Source organism: Haliotis rubra, unplaced genomic scaffold, assembly GCF_003918875.1.
Source record: "Haliotis rubra isolate DU_JTF1 unplaced genomic scaffold, ASM391887v1 Scf1240, whole genome shotgun sequence".
Lineage (NCBI taxonomy): Eukaryota > Metazoa > Mollusca > Gastropoda > Lepetellida > Haliotidae > Haliotis > Haliotis rubra.
This window is the reverse complement of record NW_025765160.1, coordinates 64,175-83,037: the sequence shown is the minus strand read 5'-3', so window position 1 is coordinate 83,037 and position 18,863 is coordinate 64,175.

The following is an 18,863-nucleotide window of genomic DNA, read 5'->3' as shown; positions in this document are numbered from 1 at the left end:
AGATTTGGTGAGTGCTGCCTTGGCAGCAAGATCAGCCAGTGTATTCCCAGAAATGACAACGTGGCTTGGTAACCAACAAAAGACGATATCGCATTGGCAAGTAGCAAGCGCATTATACAATTCAATAATTTCTTATAAAAGTGGATGTTTACAAGAAATATTTTTAACAGCCTGAAGACAAGAAAGAGAATCGGAAAAGATGATGTATTGTTTATATTTAAGGTGTTTATTAATATATTTAAGAGCTGTTAATATGGCATTCGCTTCTGCAGTGAAAATAGAGCTGCTATTTGGTAATCGAGAAGAGATTGTTCTGGATCCAATGACAGTGGCACATGCCACTGCGCCGGCGTCCTTGGACCCATCTGTAAATAAGGATTTATATGTATTATATTTACTTTTTAATTGATTATACTCTTGTTTATATTGTAATTCATTAGTTTCTGATTTTTTAAACTTTGTCAGGGCTAGGTCAACTTGTGGCCTAACCAATTGCCAAGGAGGAGAAGAAAGAAGACGAGAAGGAGCTATATTCTCCAGCTCAATGCCAGCAGCAGTAATGAATGGCTTCATTCTGAGCCCCAGTGGCGGAACAAGAGAAGATATCTGGTTGTACAAATCCTCATAAAGAGGATTAAAGATACAGTGAAATGCAGGATTCGATTCGTTAGAATATAGTTTTGTAAGATATTGTAAAGATAATTTTATACTTCGTTGGGCAAGAGAAGGCTCGTTTGCTTCGACGTAAAGACTGTCAACAGGAGAAGTTCTAAAAGATCCAAGACAAAGTCTTAGACCTTGGTGGTGGACAGAATCAAGTAGTTTTAGATTGCTTTTGCAGGCTCAACCATATACGATGGACCCATAATCAAGCTTTGACCGGACCAGCGATCTATATAGGTGTTGGAGGGTAGTTTGGTCCCCTCCCCACTTTGAATTAGAAACGACTTTCAATAAATTACAAACCAAATAAAGACCCTGAATTATCTGTAGATGACACGCCCATCAAAGTTGTCAATGAGGCCAAGTTCTTGGGTCTCATTTTTGACTCACATTTAACTTTTCTACCATATATTAAATCCCTCAAAACTAAATGCCTGAAGGCACTTGACTTGTTGAAAGTTGTTTGAAATTCTAAATGGGGAGGGGATCAAGCTACCGTTCTCAATCTATATCGATCACTGGTCCGTTCCAAACTTGATTATGGCTCCATCGTCTATGGTGGAGCCTGCAAAAGCAACCTAAAACTACTTGATTCTGTCAACCACCAAGGTCTAAGACTGTGTCGTGGTATTTTAGAACTTCTCCTGTTGACAGCCTCTATGTAGAGGCAGATGAGCCATCCCTTGCACAACACCGTATCAAATTATCATTACAGTATATTACCAAACTGGGCCCGGTTGTTCAATACTCGGTTATCTTAACCGCCAGTTTACTCCTAACGGCCGGTTAAGGATTTACAGTCCGGCTGTTATGTAACCAAACGTTAAATATGCATTGATGAAAACATGGTTAGTCATGCCGTTAGCTAACGTCGCTGTCAAAGTTTAACAATGTGGTTAATGTCACTGGTAAGCTTCCATATATCCCATAATTCCGTTTTCTGTTTACTTCCAGTTTACCCAAAATGGAAACGCAAAATGTCGCCTGCACCCGAAATTTCTCTGCTGACGAAGAGAATGTAATCCAGTCAATGGTGTTGAGTCTAACTCTATAGTTTATCATAAGCATGCGAATGTCGTAGCACTACGAACGTAACACAAGGTTCCAGCCGTTTGCATAATTTATATTTCAAAGACATTTATATTTCAAAGACTTCAATTCCAACAACAGAAAAGACATGAAAAACTATAGCACAGCTATAGATAAAATATGATGAATCTATGAAAATAATATTAATATTAGAAGCATGCTGTCCGTGGATAGAAAATGTATAAATATTACACACAGAGTACCGCTTAGACTGCTACAGTCTTAATGAATCTTTGAATTCCAACAAGACCTATCGCTCACTTTTTACTCCTTTAAATGTCATGACTGTATGGCCAAGTCGTGAAGATGCTATCAATATCATTTATGAATTATTTGCCAAGTCTGTCAAAAATTGTAATGTATGAACACGCATTGCCAAATCTTTTAACATCAAACAATATAGATGTTGTGAAATTAATACCATAGCTTTTATCTGAAATATGCATTCAATGCCAATAGAAACTTAATATGTGACTAGCACCACGTGCAAGTAATCAAACTGTAATCGTACTATAGGCCCCAGGGCCAACACTGCTGAATAAAATCGATCTGTTATCCGACCTTACTGTTGACAGGAATCTCATGAATAATACTGTGCAATATCGTCATTATCTGAACGCCTTCACAGACGCATTTTCCGGAAAGATGTCTTGAAAAACACGAAGACGCGTCTAATTTATAGATTAACATAATTTCCTCGATACTCATTAAACAGATGAACCTTCATTAAGTTCAATTCACAAGGGAGAGAGCTCTATAATGACAAGGGCAGACAATAGCTTGTCTTTTTCATTTTTGACGTAACACTTTTACATCATTGAGTGAGTGAGTGAATGAGTGAGTTTAGTTTTACGCCGCACTCAGCAATATTCGAGCTATATGGCGGCGGTCTGTAAATAATCGAGTCTGGACCAGACAATCCAGTGATCAACAACATGAGCAGCGATCTGCGCAATTGGGAACCGATGACATATGTCAACCAAGTCAGCCAGTCTGACCACCCGATCCCGTTAGTCGCCTCTTACGACAAGCATGGGTTACTCAAGATCAATATTCTAACCCGGAAATTCACGTCCCAGCCCTACTGAATTCCTCATACATTTTAGAATCTAATTACAACTGGTCTTTGTCACTAATACCAAGTGTCTAGATAAAGGGAAACGAAAGATATTGGGGGTCGAAACAAATGCTGTGCTCGAAAGACAACACCTGTTTGAAATGTAAACCAAAAAAATTCAGACTTTACAGTGTGTAGCATTTGCATGGAAAGAGCATAGTAGCAAGAAATAGGAAATTAAAAATGGATACAATACAGGAATGTGATGTGTTTACACGAAACTGTCAAGTTTCTGTGCTGCGTGACGCAATGACTGACGGAAAATTACGCAGAACCACAACGGTAATAATCGGCATTTCTGGCTTCTTCTCTTTCTTAAAATGGGAGTGCATTTGGCAATTTCTTTGAGGTGAGTGAGTGAGTGAGTGAATTAAAATTTTAAGTCACATCGGCAATATTTCAGCCATATCGTGACTAAAGCAAGTTATATATATATCAACAATTTAAGTGAAATGATTAAATTCTGCCGAAGAAGGACAGTAAAATAACTAGATTATCACAGATATACATATAAAACTAGTAATTGAATCTAAAACATTTTAATTAGAGGGGACAACACAATATAAAAATGGGCTATAGATCGCTAACAACTGAAGTTAGATCACCATACTAGAGACCATGGGGACTTACAGTACATTTGCTTCCTGCATGGCCCTAGCTGGATTTACATCATCCCCTCAGCTGTTAGCAATTGAGATAAATCTAGCCATACGTTAAAATTACACATATTCTACGATTAAAAAACGGAAAGTTGAAATTTACTTTGAATGTTTTGGGACTTACGTACCCTCTCAGGAGGACAATATTTTTACAGTACTTTAACCCCCCTCGAGGATACAGCCACTAACAATCTGTGTTACTAATTCGAACTTCCAATCATAAAATATTTAGCTATTTACAAATCTGTAAACAAATCTAATTCTTTTAAAAAATCAATAATTAAATGATAACTGATACTATTTAAAAGATCCTTCATAGTTCGTGATTGAAAATATTTATCCCTTGTGATGGAATACTCAACACAGTCAAGCAAGACATGCTTGACCGTGATTCTTTCATCACAAGGGATACAAAACGGAGGATCCTCACCTTTTAATAGATACTCATGCGTATATCTTGTGTGGCCAATACGACATCGTCGTATGATGACCTCTTCAAATCTGGACTGACAGCCCAAGTAGGTGTAACCGATAGTTGGTTTTATTTCATGTAATTTATTTATACCGACTTGGGTGTCCCACTTCTTTTGCATCAGATCACGGATATAAGATCTAATAGCAGCTTTGTAATCAGAGTATGGAATAAGAAGTGGTGTCACAGATTCTTTGAGGTGAAGGTCGGTAGAATAAGAGTATACAAAACCGCCATATCCCGCCGATTACACTTTCAGTATCATAATGTAATCGTTCGGATATTTTTTTCATGAAACTAATTTAATTATCTACATTTAGCCTTGTTCAATATCATATCATACGTGGATATAGGGTGTACGTGTTATATTCTTTGAAAGTGTTTGTTTGAATATTTTTTACAGAAGAAATTCACACATTCAGTGTAGTAAAGCATATATGAACCTTCCACAAGTGTTAAAAAATGAAACGTAGGCATCATGTACTTGTACAACATGTATTTTAGTTCCTATGATGTGTATAGTTACAGTTTCGTATGTAACTCTTCGTCAGAATAATTTCCAATATCGAAGTCAAGTCCACGATACACCCTATCCTGTCTTTGCTGAAACTGGCATCATGAAAGCAGTGTTAGCCATGAACGCCATTTGCGAGTTAACCACATTTAAAGAGTTAGCGGCGGTCCTTAGGTGTGTTAACATAACGTCACGTTAATAGCCTGTTAAAAGTTAACAGAGTTTTGAACAACAAGATAACCCTCTGTCATTAAGTAACAGTCGATTAAATGTACTTAACGGATGGTTAAAGGATAACCGAGTTTTGAACAACCGGGCCCTGTACTCTAACAAATCTAGCCCTGCATATAACTGTGTCTTTAATCCCTTCTATGACGATTTATACAGCAACAAATCTTCTCTTGTTCCGCCTCTTGGGTACAGAATTAAGCCATTCATTTCTTCTGCCGGCATTGAGCTGGAAAATATAGCTCCTTCCCGTCTTCTTTCTTCTCCTCCTTGGCAACTGGTGAGGCCTGAAGCTGTCCTAACACTGACAAAGTCTAACAAATCTGAAACTAATGAATTACAATATAAACAAGAAAATAATCAATTTAAAAATAAATATAATACATACAAATCCTTATTTACACATTGGTCCAAGGCTGGTGGCGCGGTGGCATGTGCCACTGTTATTGGAATCAGAACAATATCTTCACGAATACCAAATAATAGCTCTATTTTTACAGCAGAAGCTAACGCCATATTAACAGCCTTTAAATATATTAATAAACACCGTAAATATAAACAGTACATAATCTTTTCCGATCCTCTTTCGTGTCTTCAGGCTAAAAATCCTTCTTGTAAACATCCACTTTTATTAGAAATTATTGAATACTGGCCAATGCGACATCGTCTTTTATTGGGTACCCAGTCACGTTGGCATTTCTGGGAACACAAAGGCCGATCTTGCTGCTAAGGCAGCACTCAATAAATCTGTGACACCACTTCTTATTCCATGTTCTGATTACAAAGCTAGCATTAGAACCTACATCCTTGATCTGATGCAAAAGAAGTGGGACACCCAAGTAGGTATTAACAAGTTACATGAAATAAAACCTGATATTGGTTACACCTACTTGGGTTGCCAGTCATCACGCGACGATGTCGCCTTGGCCACACCAGGTATACTCATCAATATTTGTTAAAAGGCAAAGATCCTCCGATTTTCATCCCTTGTGATGAAAGAATCACGGCCAAGCATGTCCTGCTTGACTGCATTGATTTTTCCATCACAAGTGATAAATATTTTAATGTCAAAACAATTAAGGGTCTTTTTTATAATGTTAATTATCATTTAATAATTGTTTTTTTAAATGAAATAGAATCATTTCATGAATTTTGAATAATATGTTTTGTAAATAGATAAATGGTATTTTAAACATGGTAGTATGAATTAGCAACTGCGATTGTTAGTAGCTGTATCCTCAAAGGGGGTTAAAATATCGTAAAATTATTGTCCTCCTGAGAGGGTACGTAAGTTCCAAACACTTTCAAAGACAACTTCGCACAACCATACTTTTTAATTTTTTATTTCTGTTATTTTAACTTTCGGCTAAGTCTTCCTACATCGCCAGCAGCTGAAGGGATGGTGCAAATCCAGCTATGGTCCATGCAGTTAGCAAAAGTAATGTGAGTCCCCATGTTTCCTAGTATGGTGATCTACCTTCAGTTGTTGGCGATGTATAGCCCGTGTTTTATATTGTATTGTTACTTTAATTAAAATCTTTTAGTTTGACATGCTAGTTTTATGTTCATATATGTGATATTCTAGTATTTTTACTGTCCATCGTCGACAGGTTTGACTCTCCAAAATGTTTTCATTTTTAATTGTATAAATTGGTTTCGTCACGAAATAGCTGAGATATTGCCGATGTGACGTTAAATATTAACTCACTCACTCACTCTTCTTACCAAGTCACTTTCTCAGTTCGATACTTAAAAGCAATGTCTATGTTTAGCGTTGACACAATTTCTAACTGTGATATAGATATGTCGTTGTCACAGACAAAACTCAATGTCTGTTTTAATGACACCTATGTGTCTGTCCGCTAATGACAATATTCAATACACAACTTCGATCACTGACCACATGCAATTTGAACTTAACACATATCAGGCTATACATCATAAACAAAACGCATTGATTTATGTCTCGACTTTGGTCTCTGTCACACTATGTAATTACACAGACAGGCAGGTGTAATACTTGCACACATGACATGTTATGGTGTCTGTTGATTGCAAAATGTTATACACAAAAAATGACCTTGTATTTGCAAAACCAACATCTCTATATGCACACACACAATGAGCCGTGAGGGCGTAGGCAAATGAACCAACCGTTACACTTGAGTGCATACCCACCCGCTCTGATCCTTATAGTAATATATAATACTCATACAATATCCTATCTATATATATATATATCTATCTATACTAGCCACATAAAGAAACTGTGCATTGTCAAAATATTATCCCAGTTGATAAGTACGAAACCAATGTCAAAAGCTTGTCGATGACGTTGTGTCAGGATAGGCCGTATGGCGGGACGTCGTGGTCTTATCCCGTGATGACGTACACGTTGTCGAACTGTGTTGGGGTGGATACGGCGAAGTCCTTGGATGGTTCGGGCAGTCATCACTGCAGTCTGAAACTTGTTGCGAAGATGGGTCACCGTTATCCAGCTGTCCTGTCTTGCCGTTGTTACACGTGGACGTCCAGAACGTGGCCGATCGATGACGTCATTTGTGTTCTGGTAGCGTCTCACCAGTGGAGAAATGGTGTTCCGGTGACAGTGGAAATGTGCAGCCACTTGTCGTTGAGACATTCCCCCACGGACCATCCCAGTGACCTCATGACGTTGTGCAGACGTGAGCCTTGGCATGCTATGCGTTTCAATAGCCGTTTAATTTTTTGAAGATCGCAAGGGCAGGGGTTGAGCTTTCCAAAGTGACAGTATTGTGTGGCATTCATTTGCTCCGGTTTTCTTTCCCGGAACGTACGTGCAACAACGTATTGCACGTCTCAAGGACGAACCCACTGACGTCACGTGCATGCATGTTTAAATCCTTATGTGTCTACACAGGTTTGATAAATTTAGATTTTAAATTTTTGTATGCACAGTTTTTTATTAATGTGCCTAGTATATATATATGTGTGTATATGTATGTGTATATATGTATATATATATGTATATTTATTGTAATTATTAAACACAAACCTTCTTGGTTTTCTTCTTCGGTAACTGGGGTCCTGAATGGAAATAATATATTATGAATTAGTTTGGTAGTAGTTGTGTAAATATGTAAGTTGTTACAAGGGATTATATTTAATTGAAAATTGTAAATAAGTGTTATGTTTACTGGTTACTATGGCTTATTCATTTGGAAATAATTTGTGTGTATATGCATGAACATGAGCTATTCATTTTATATCTCAGGAGTCTTCTGATAGAAATTGTAGAGCTGTATAGTGAGCCATCTTAAACTTAGAACAAAACAAATGATTGTAATGGAGATATTTTTGAAGGTACAATATGGATTAGTGAGTGAGAGAGTTAACATGTATAGTCACACCCGCAATATTTCAGCCATATTGTGACTTCAAAAGTTATAAATTAACAATAAACACAATTATATTATAAAACACATGTCGACGAAGGGCAGTATAACACAGGAATAAATTTAAGACTAATAATTAAATCTAAAATAGTTTACTTATAAATGACAATACAATAAAAAAACGGCTATAGATTGCCAACAACTGAAGGTAGATCACCATACTTGGGACCATGGGCAAATATTAAGACATTGCATCATTACAAGTAGGAATAAAGAAGGTACAATCTGGATTAAAACATTGCATTATTACAAGTAGGAATAACGAACACTACTATACCTGTTATACCAAACATTTAGTACATTGGAATGGATCGATATGATGTATGCAGTTACATTAAGTGACATGTGAATGCATACTTACATTGACACTATGACATTATCTTTCATCGCAATGTCAAACTCTTGTGTCGTCAGAGTCCTGTATGGGAATGCCTGGTTGAGTATTTCCAGGCTGCAGTGGTACAGCTGGTCTCGGAAGATAATGATTTGTTCATGTCTATATTAAAAAGGTGTTGTCATTATAATATATGAGTGAGTGAGTTAATATTTAACGTCACATCGGCAATATTTCAGCCATATCGTGACGAGAACATTTTACATTGAAATGGAATATGTATATATTATAAAACCTGTCATCGAAGGACAGTAAAGCAACTAGAGTATCACAGATATATATGTAAAACTAGTAATTGAATCTAATAAAACATTTTAACCATAGGGGACAACACAATCTAAAAATGGGCTATAGATCGCTAACAACTGAAGGTAGATCACCATACTAGGGACCATGGGGACTTACAGTACATTTGCTTCCTGCATGGGCCCTAGCTGGATTTATATCATCCCCTCAGCCGTTAGCAATTAAGACATATCTAGCCATACATTAAAATTACAAATATTCTACGATTAAAAACCTGGTACACTTAAACTGACTTGAAATGTTTTGGGACTTACATACCCTCTCAGGAGGACAATACTTTTACGCTACTTCAACCCCCTTTGAGGGTACAGCCACTAACAATCTCAGTTACTAATTTAGTTACCAATAATAAAATATTTATCTATTTATAAATCACTTAACAAATCTAATTCTTTTAAAAATGCAATAATTAAATGAGTACTAACATTATAAAAAAGATCCTTCAATGTTGTGACATTAAAATACTTATCCCTTGTGATGGAATATTCAACACAGTCAAGCAGGACATGCTTGACTGTGATTCTTTCATCACAAGGGATGCAAAACGGAGGATCTTCGCCTTTCAGTAAATACTCATGAGTATATCTTGTGTGGCCAATGCGACATCGTCGCATAATGACCTCTTCAAATCTGGACTGACGACCCAAGTAGGTGTAACCAATGTAGGGTTTTATTGCATGTAATTTATTAATACCTACTTGGGTGTCCCACTTCTTCTGCATTAGATCGCGGATGTATGTTCTAATGCTGGCTTTATAATCAGAGTATGGTATGAGAAGTGGTGTCACAGATTTGTTGAGTGCTGCCTTGGCAGCAATATCAGCCATCGTGTTCCCAGAAATGCCAACGTGGCTGGGCAACCAACAAAAGACGATGTCGCATTGGCCAGTAGCAAGTTCATTGTACAATTCAATAATTTCTAATAAAAGTGGATGTTTGCAAGAAAGATTATTAATAGCCTGAAGACACGAAAGAGAATCTGAAAAGATGATATATTGTTCATATTTACGGTGTTTATTAATATATTTAAGAGCTGTTAGTATTGCGTTTGCTTCTGCTGTGAAAATTGAACTGTCATTGGGTAATCTGGAAGATATTGTTCGGGACCCAATGACAGTGGCACAAGCCACCGCGCCACCATCCTTGGATCCATCTGTATATAAGGATTTATATGTATTATATTTATTTCTTAATTGACTAAATTCCTGTTTATACTGTAAATCATTTGTTTCTGATTTTTTAAATGTAGTTAATGTTAGGTCAACTTGTGGCCTCACCAATTGCCAAGGCGGAGAAGAAAGAAAACGGGAAGGAGCTATATGTTCTAGCTCAATGCCAGCAGCAGAAAGGAAAGGTTTCCCTCTTATACCAAGAGGCGGAACAAGAGAAGGCTTCTTGTTATACAGATCTTCATATAGTGGATTAAAGACACAGTTATATGCAGGGTTTGACTCATTGGAATAAAGTTTTGTAATATACTGTAAAGTTAATTTTATACGGCGTTGTGTAAGAGAAGGCTCATCTGCTTCAACATATAGACTATCAATAGGAGAGGTTCTGAAGGACCCAAGACAAAGTCTTAGGCCTTGGTGGTGGACAGAATCAAGTAGTTTTAGATTGCTTTTGCAGGCTCCACCATATACGATTGAGCCATAATCAAGTTTGGAGCGTACCAATGATCGATATAGGTGGAGGAGGGTAGCTTGATCCCCTCCCCACCTTGAATTAGACACGACTTTCAATAAATCGAGTGCCTTCAGGCATTTAGTTTTTAGAGATTTGATATGCGGAAGAAAAGTTAAATGGGAGTCGAAAATGAGACCTAAGAACTTGGCCTCTGTTACAACCTTGATGGGAGTGCCATTTAAAAACAGTTCCGGGTCTTTATGTGGTTTGTATTTACGGCAGAAATGTATGCAATTAGTTTTTGATTTAGAAAATTTAAAGCCGTTTTCAAGGCACCATTTATGTATTTTATTTAAACACAACTGTAGTTGTCGTTCAATGGTATGCATATTCTTACCGCGACAAGAAATATTAAAATCATCCACAAAAAGTGATCCATCGATGGAATCATTTAAAACCTTGGATAAACTGTTGATCTTAATGCTAAACAATGTGACAGACAAAATACTGCCTTGTGGGACACCCTGATCCTGATTATAATGGTCAGACAGGGTAGAACCCACTCGGACTTGAAATTGCCTGTCTTTTAAAAACTGTGATATAAAAGAGGTAAACGACCCCTTAAACCAAAATCATGTAAATCCTTTAAAATGCCATGCTTCCAGGTGGTATCGTACGCTTTCTCGAGATCAAAGAATATCGATACTGCATGTTGTTTATTGACTATAGCATTTTTTATAAAGGATTCTTATCGTACCAAATGATCAATGGTACTACGATTTTTCCTGAAACCACATTGAATATTTGTTATTAGGTTGTTGGTTTCAAGATACCATGTTAATCGATTATTTACTATTCGTTCCATGGTTTTACAGACACAACTCGTTAAAGAGATTGGTCGGTAATTAGACGGATCAGTATGATCCCGGCCAGGCTTTGGTATAGGGACTACAATGGCACTACGCCACGAAGGCGGGAAATTCCCTGAAGTCCATATTGTGTCAAAAATATTTAGAAGAGTTTCCAAACAGGATTCCGGTAAATGCTTCAAGAGCTGATAGTGCATATTATCAGCTCCTGTTGCTGTGTCATGAGCTTGCTCAAGGGCAGTGTGGAGCTCATGTAATGAAAATAATTCATTATAGTTTTCGCCATTGTCTGAGTTAAAATTTATTCTCCTTTTCTCTTGTTGTTTCTGATATTTTTGAAATTCTGGTACGTAATTTGACGAAGAAGAATGTTTGGCGAGAGTTTCACCAAGCGTATTGGCAATGTCAGACTTATCAGTTAATAAATTAGCACCATCCTTCAGATGGTGGACAGTAGATTTGGAACCTTTGCCCTTTATTCGTTGAATCATGTTCCACACCTTTGAAATTGGTGTGCGTGAATTTAACTTGGAAACATAATTTCGCCAAGACTGACGTTTAGTCTGTTTAAAGGCACGTCGAGCTTTGGCACTATTTATTTTGACATTATTTAAATTGTGAACTGTGGGATGCCGGCGAAAGTATTTCTCTGCCTTCTTCCTACACTTCCTGACCTGTTTACAATCATCAGTAAACCATGGTTTACGAATGTGTGGTGTCGCAGAGGACTTAGGAATAGTTTCATCAGCTATTTGATTCAGTTTATCCGAGAACAACTGAATAGGATCTAGAGCATTGACAAAAAAGTCAGATTTCAGTTCATCAGTACAAAGTGTCTGATATAATGACCAGTTGGCCTTATTAAAATTTCGCCTTGTTCCAGGAGGATCATCGGTTGGATTTACAGCTGAAAGTATTGTGGGGAAATGGTCTCTTCCACACAGGTCATAATGAACTGACCATTCGAATTCGTTATAAATATTTGGGTCTGTGAGTGATAGATCTAGTGCAGAATATGTTCCTGTACCAGGGTGTAAATACGTGGCTGATCCATCATTAAATATGCACAGGTCATTATTAGAAATGAAGTCTTCGAGGATTTTCCCTTTAATGTTAGTATCAGTACTTCCCCACAAAGGGTTATGACCGTTAAGATCACCCATGATAATACAGGGCTTGGGAAGCTGGTCGAATAGATCCTGAAGATCAGACTGCTGAAGAGCTGAAGATGGAGAAATGTACAATGAACAAAGAGTGAAGGTTATTTGTAACGAAAGACGGACAGCAACCGCCTGAAGAGGACTTTTAAGGGGGACAGGGCTATGAATCACACCCTGCCTCACCAAAATAGAAGCGCCGCCGGTGGCTTTATCACCTGGAGGTGAAAACGAATGGAATGAATTGCACTGACGAAATTCAAATTTGTCTGTATTTTTCAGGTATGTCTCCTGTAAACTAAACACAGATGGTCTATAATCCTGCGATAATAATTGTAGATCCTGAAAATTGTTCCTAAGACCTCTGCAATTCCATTGGATTAAGTTCATAAATAATGTTTATGGTGGTTTGACTGGAGATCGAGAATGCAAGGAGCCATCACTCCTACACGTTGTGTGTGAAGAAGCAATCTCCATGTCAAGTGGTTCAAACGAATTTTGAACCACCACAGGAGGGCTCAGTGAATCCATAGCAAGTGGCTCAAATGAATTTTGAACCGTCACAGGAGGTGTCAACGAAGGAGACTCTTCCAAATGGTGAAGAGTCCTGTTCTTTCTTCTTAACTTTTTCTTTTCCTTATTTGAAAGGTGGGCAACACTCTGCGTTTCCTGGGTCGAATGGGCATCGTTTGGTTGAGTTTCCTCAGTCTGAGAGGCTGATGTGCATCGATGATCGTTTGATATTTTATCATTGTCATCCAAGGTTATTGGATCAGCATTCAACCAAGATATAACGGTTTGACATTCAGTTGAAACTGAGCGAGTTTTAGGAACAGGTGTCGGAGCAGAGGAAGTAACTGCGGCTGAGTATGTTGGACCGGTAGAAGATTGGGATTGAGCATTAACTACTTTCTTCGCTTCAAAGTATGAGATGTTGTTTGTACATTTGATTTTAAGAATTTTGGCCTCATATTCAAACTTTGGGCAAGATTTTGATGATGCCAGGTGGTCACCACTGCAGTTTGAGCATTTTATGGTATTATTGCAGGCAGTACTCTCATGATTTTTACTGCAGCGGGGGCATACAGATTTACCGGTGCAAGACCTTGCACCATGGCCAAATTTTTGGCACTTGTAACACCGCAGCGGATTTGGCACATATACATCCACTCCAATGTTACAGTATCCAGCTTTAATGGATTTGGGAAGTGTAGTCAGACAAAACGTGAAAAGATATGTGTTTGTTTTCACTATGTTTGATTCTTGTTTTCTAGTAAAACGCTTCACCAGAGTAACGCCTTGGTCCTTCAGCTCTGCTGCAATCTCCTCTTCGGTCATATCCGACAGACAACGGGACCTGTCTCTTACAATACCTCTGCAAGTGTTGAGAGTCTTATGCGCTTAGACAACAACCTGTTTGGTTACAAACTGCTGTAAGCCTAATAGATTGACAGATTGCTGAGGCTTTGCACATTCAACCAAGATTGAACCATTTCGGAGGCGAGTGACATTCTTTACTTCCCCGCAGACACCTTGGATGCCCTTGGATACGGCAAAGGGATTGATATTTAATGGACTTCCATCATCAGTTGCAATAACCAAGAACCTTGGCCAGGAATCATGCAATAAAGGGGATACATCTTCATCAGATGATGACGAAAGATGTCTCCGCTTATTTGTTTTGGATGAACCAGAGTGTGTGTTGTGAGCCATGGTATAATAATATTGTTTGACAACCCTGCTCCCCACCCGCCATCGAGTGTCAACAAGGACGATGTTGCAGTGGAAACCTGACTGCAACACCAGGGCTACAGGGATGTTATACTCCAGAAATACAGACATAAATAGCTGAAAATTCTAAAAGATCACATGCCAGGCTGGTTCGGCCCATGACATTAGTCTCAAGAAACTCAGTATTCAGAGATCCATATCACCAGATTGGCCCATGAGCCACCGCCTTCTGGCATAGGACTCTAGGCAAGTTAACATATAATTAAATTGTAATCGTGAAATCGAAAAAGTCAATACCCTCAAAAGGAGAAAATGTGCAAATATATAACCAACATGCACAGGGCTTGACGTGACAAGCCGATTGATGGAACCGGGCCAGTTCCACCACCCGTCTAGGTGAAGTAAGGGGCGAAGTGGTGTGTTAGGCAAAAGGAACACGGTTCCAGGCTCCCAGTGCCCTCAGCCACCAGCCTCCCGTCCTCCACCGACACAGGGGCGCAACCCACGGCAATCGGGTTGGTGGACCTAATATCCCCCCTGGTCCACAACGGGGGGTTGAAGGGCGCTTAGCGTGACCCAGCACCCACCACGAGGAGGTGGCCCTTCATGGGTGCCATTATAATATATATTGTTAACAAATAATGTATGTTATTTATTAATAGCAAATAGTATAATCACTATAATATTCTTTGACTTTTTCCATTAAACACGCTGCTATTATGTTATAAATGGAATTGTTGTACAATTTTGTTTTATAAATTGTGATGTTTGTGATGTATACATATAGTAGTGCTATGTACTTATGACGAACATTCATTGGAGTATTGTTTCACTTGGTTTTGATAGGCGTGTATTAATGGTTTCTGAAATATATTACTTGGCCGTAGTTTGATGGAAAAAAACCATTGTGTTTAATGTTTGCTGTTGGTTGAAGTAAATGTTTTATCTATGGATGGATTTTAGTTTTAAACCAAACAAATGTTATCATGGAATATGCGACATAGCTAATGTCTGAGATGGTTATGTACTTGTTACAATATGCTATTCAGTGTCATGGTAGTCACAGTTTACGGACAGTATATTTACTAGAAAGGTTATTTGGAATCACATCACCAATTCATACAGTTTGAGATTATGTTATTAATAGTGATTGCATTTGTGTCTTTACAAAGAAAGTTTGAGTGATAGGTTTTCAGAGATATTGTATAAATAAATATTACGTTCAATACATTGTAAGTGAGTGGGTGAGTTAAGTTTTACGCTGCACTCAGCAATATTCCAGCTATATGGCGGCGGACTGTAAATAATCGAGTCTGGACCAGACAATCCAGTGATCAACAACATGAGCATCGATCTGAGCAATTGGGAACCGATGACATGTGTTAACCAAGTCAGCGAGCCTGACCACCCGATCCCGTTAGTCGCCCCTTAAGACAAGCATGGGTTACTGATGGCCACTGCATTGTAAGCCTATAGTGATGTTCTGTACTTGATTGTTTTTGTATACCTGTATATTAGGCTACCCCACCGCCCCCCTACCTGTATACATAATACAATACATCTTTAGAAACTTCTGCTTCTCATTAGAGACTAACGGGATCGGGTGGTCAGGCTCGCTGTCTATAGTTGACACATGTCATAGTATCCTAACTGCATAGATAGACGCTCATGCTGTTGATCACATGATTGTCTGGTCCAGATTCGATTATTTTCAGAGTGGTGCCATAAAGCTAGAATATCACTTAGAAGTGAATGGCATAGAACTAAACTCACTAACTATTTTGGGGTATTTTGCTGTTTGGATGTATGGGAATGATGCGGAAATTTGTGGGATTTTGGTAGTAACATAATAAAGCTGGATTCAAGTGTTGGTTAAATGTCACTAACCTGGATAACTTTTCCCTTGACAGTTAGCCGAGTGTTGAATGTTGAGGGCAGGGCATCAGTGACGTTGGTAACTGATTTTGTCATGGAAATCGAAATGCATTGTGGCTAGGATCTGAAACGTCATATGTTTATATATTTTATGGTTGTTAATATGAACAGACAACATATATTAGATGGATTAGAGTAAATACACATGTGTGTTTATATGTGTGTCAACCAAGTCAGCAAGCCAGACCACTCGATCCCGTTAGTCAGGTCGGGGAGAACCTTAAAACCTATAATAGTTAGATCGAGCTATAGTAGTTCACATGGAAGAGATCCTTTAAGAACAACTTCCGGCACCGCGGTCATGGCATTGAATCGTCGTACCCATATTTGAAGCTACTTGCACCACAAACCCGAGCGTTTGTGATACATGTATACATGTTTGTATATCCCACTTCTGACACCATGTAGTATCCCTTGGGTTTCTTTATACAAGTTCGTCCAGAGTGAGTGAGTGAGTGAGTTATTATTTAACGTCACATCGGCAATATTTCAGCCATATCGTGACGAGAACACTTGACATTAAATAGAATATATATAGAAATAATAAAACCTGTCGACGAAGGACAGTAAAACAACTAGAATATCATAATTACAACTAAAACTAGTACTGAGAGTTCAAACTGATAGCACTATTTGGACAATACAATTTAAAAACAAGCTATAGATCGCCAACACCAGAAGGTAGATCACCAAACTAGGGACAGTTCGTCCAGAAGGTGGTCTTATTAAATCCAGGGAATGAGAAACGAACAGCAATATCATGCCGACATCTTTATTCCCGCTCACGATACACATCTCGGTAAAAGTTCCGTCCGTAACCCCCGCTTGAAATGATAGGCAGCTAGCTGTATTTGATGGAGAATTGAAATGTACAGGGTAAGTAATATTTTCAAGTAGAAAACTATTGATATATCAATACAAAATATTTGGAACGAAATGAGTATCGAACCTGTGATTGCACCACGGAAGTGGAAGAAGCCAAGCGTGAAAGCTCTCAACAGCGCTCTATAATGTACACAAGGAGTTGTCGCTGTGGGGAGCTACAAGCAAATCACATGATGTAAATGGCACGACTAATTGTACTCACCTTTATAATGGGTACTGTGCTCTGATGGCTTCTATCAAAGCTTCAAAGGATGGTCTGTTTTTAACTACACATGACCGCCATGTTTTCAGCAAAATGGTGTCCGAAGTTTTTTCGTGTAGAAAGCGTTCAGGGAAGCTTCACTCACCACCACCGATTTTCGATTAAATTAGTGCAAGCTTTGCTCTCTGGATCTGGAACAAGTGAATTATGTTTTTGATATGTACTCAACATACATTATAATTACTAACAGAATATATAAGTATATAATGAGGGAAATATTTACCAACAAAATTGTTCGAGTGATTAACCGTCTCGTGAACGTATCCTAGATCACTGATTCCTCTATATGCAGCCCACTCGTCTGATTGTACTCCCCTTCTGTATGTGCCTCTCAATTAGTGGGAGCAATGTCTGGGCATCGCGGTGCTCCACAGGGACTAGGAAGAAATCACGGGTTTCTCTGCAAATCCCCCCAAACACCCAAGTTCCCTCCACGATTATATTTGGGATGACCGAATTTGGCCTCGTCAATCTCAACGGTGCAATTAGCACCGGATTCCTCTGTCGCAGCAATGCAGACCTCTCTGCAATAATTATAATAATCGCAAATTGTTTCTCTACTGGTGCCTTTACCTTCAGCCGGAATTGTAGTCTCTTCCACACAGTATCAGTAAAGTTTTCCTAATGCTTAAATTGCTAGCCTCAAACCACGTTCCCTTTCTTAAAGGGACACAATTGCAACCACTTTTTTTGCATTTGTTTTTGTTGCATTGAAAACGGTACTGGGGATACGTATGAGATTTGGCACAAATTTTTTGGAGTTTGGTTATGGGATCAGAACAGTGACGACATTTACCAGATGTGGGTAACAGTCCTATAGTCTGACAATATTTAATTGCCGAGGGTTCCGAACCTAACTTTTGGCACAAAGAAAAGAAATTTTCGCCACTAGAATTACTACCACTCTCATCCTGGAGTGTGGAAGTGCTCGGAACATCAGTTACGAAATCAAATTTATCCACAAGGGTTGGGTCTCAGAATAAATCATCACTATCCGAGGATGGAAAAGTCTCCCTGTGCTTTGTTTGTCACTATCAAATAGATCGCGGGATTGATCGATCTTCCTCTTGTTAGACATAGTCCTGCACACCAATAATGTGCTCACACTGCTCAATTCAATTTAAATAAGTGATGGAAAAAGCAACACATCCTGTGGGAAACGAAACTTACAAGCCATGCAGCATATGAAACAGACAATAGTCACGCTTAAATCGGGATCAATTGACAGTGTCATGGATTACTGGTTTCAGTTTGGTTAAATGTTTAATATGACAAGCACACAAGCTATAATGAACAACAGCAAAGAACTCATTAATGTATTCACATTTTAATGCGATGCTCACATGATCACGGCAATAACACACGCTTATATGAAATCGACAATAAGTTTTTATTATGTCAGTCTCATTCATAAGTAACACATAAGCTCAAAACGATAATATTCACTTCAGCTGGCATCGTCCTTTGTAGCACAGAGGTAACACCAGTGGACTATCAAGTCAGCGGCACGGGTTCGATTCCA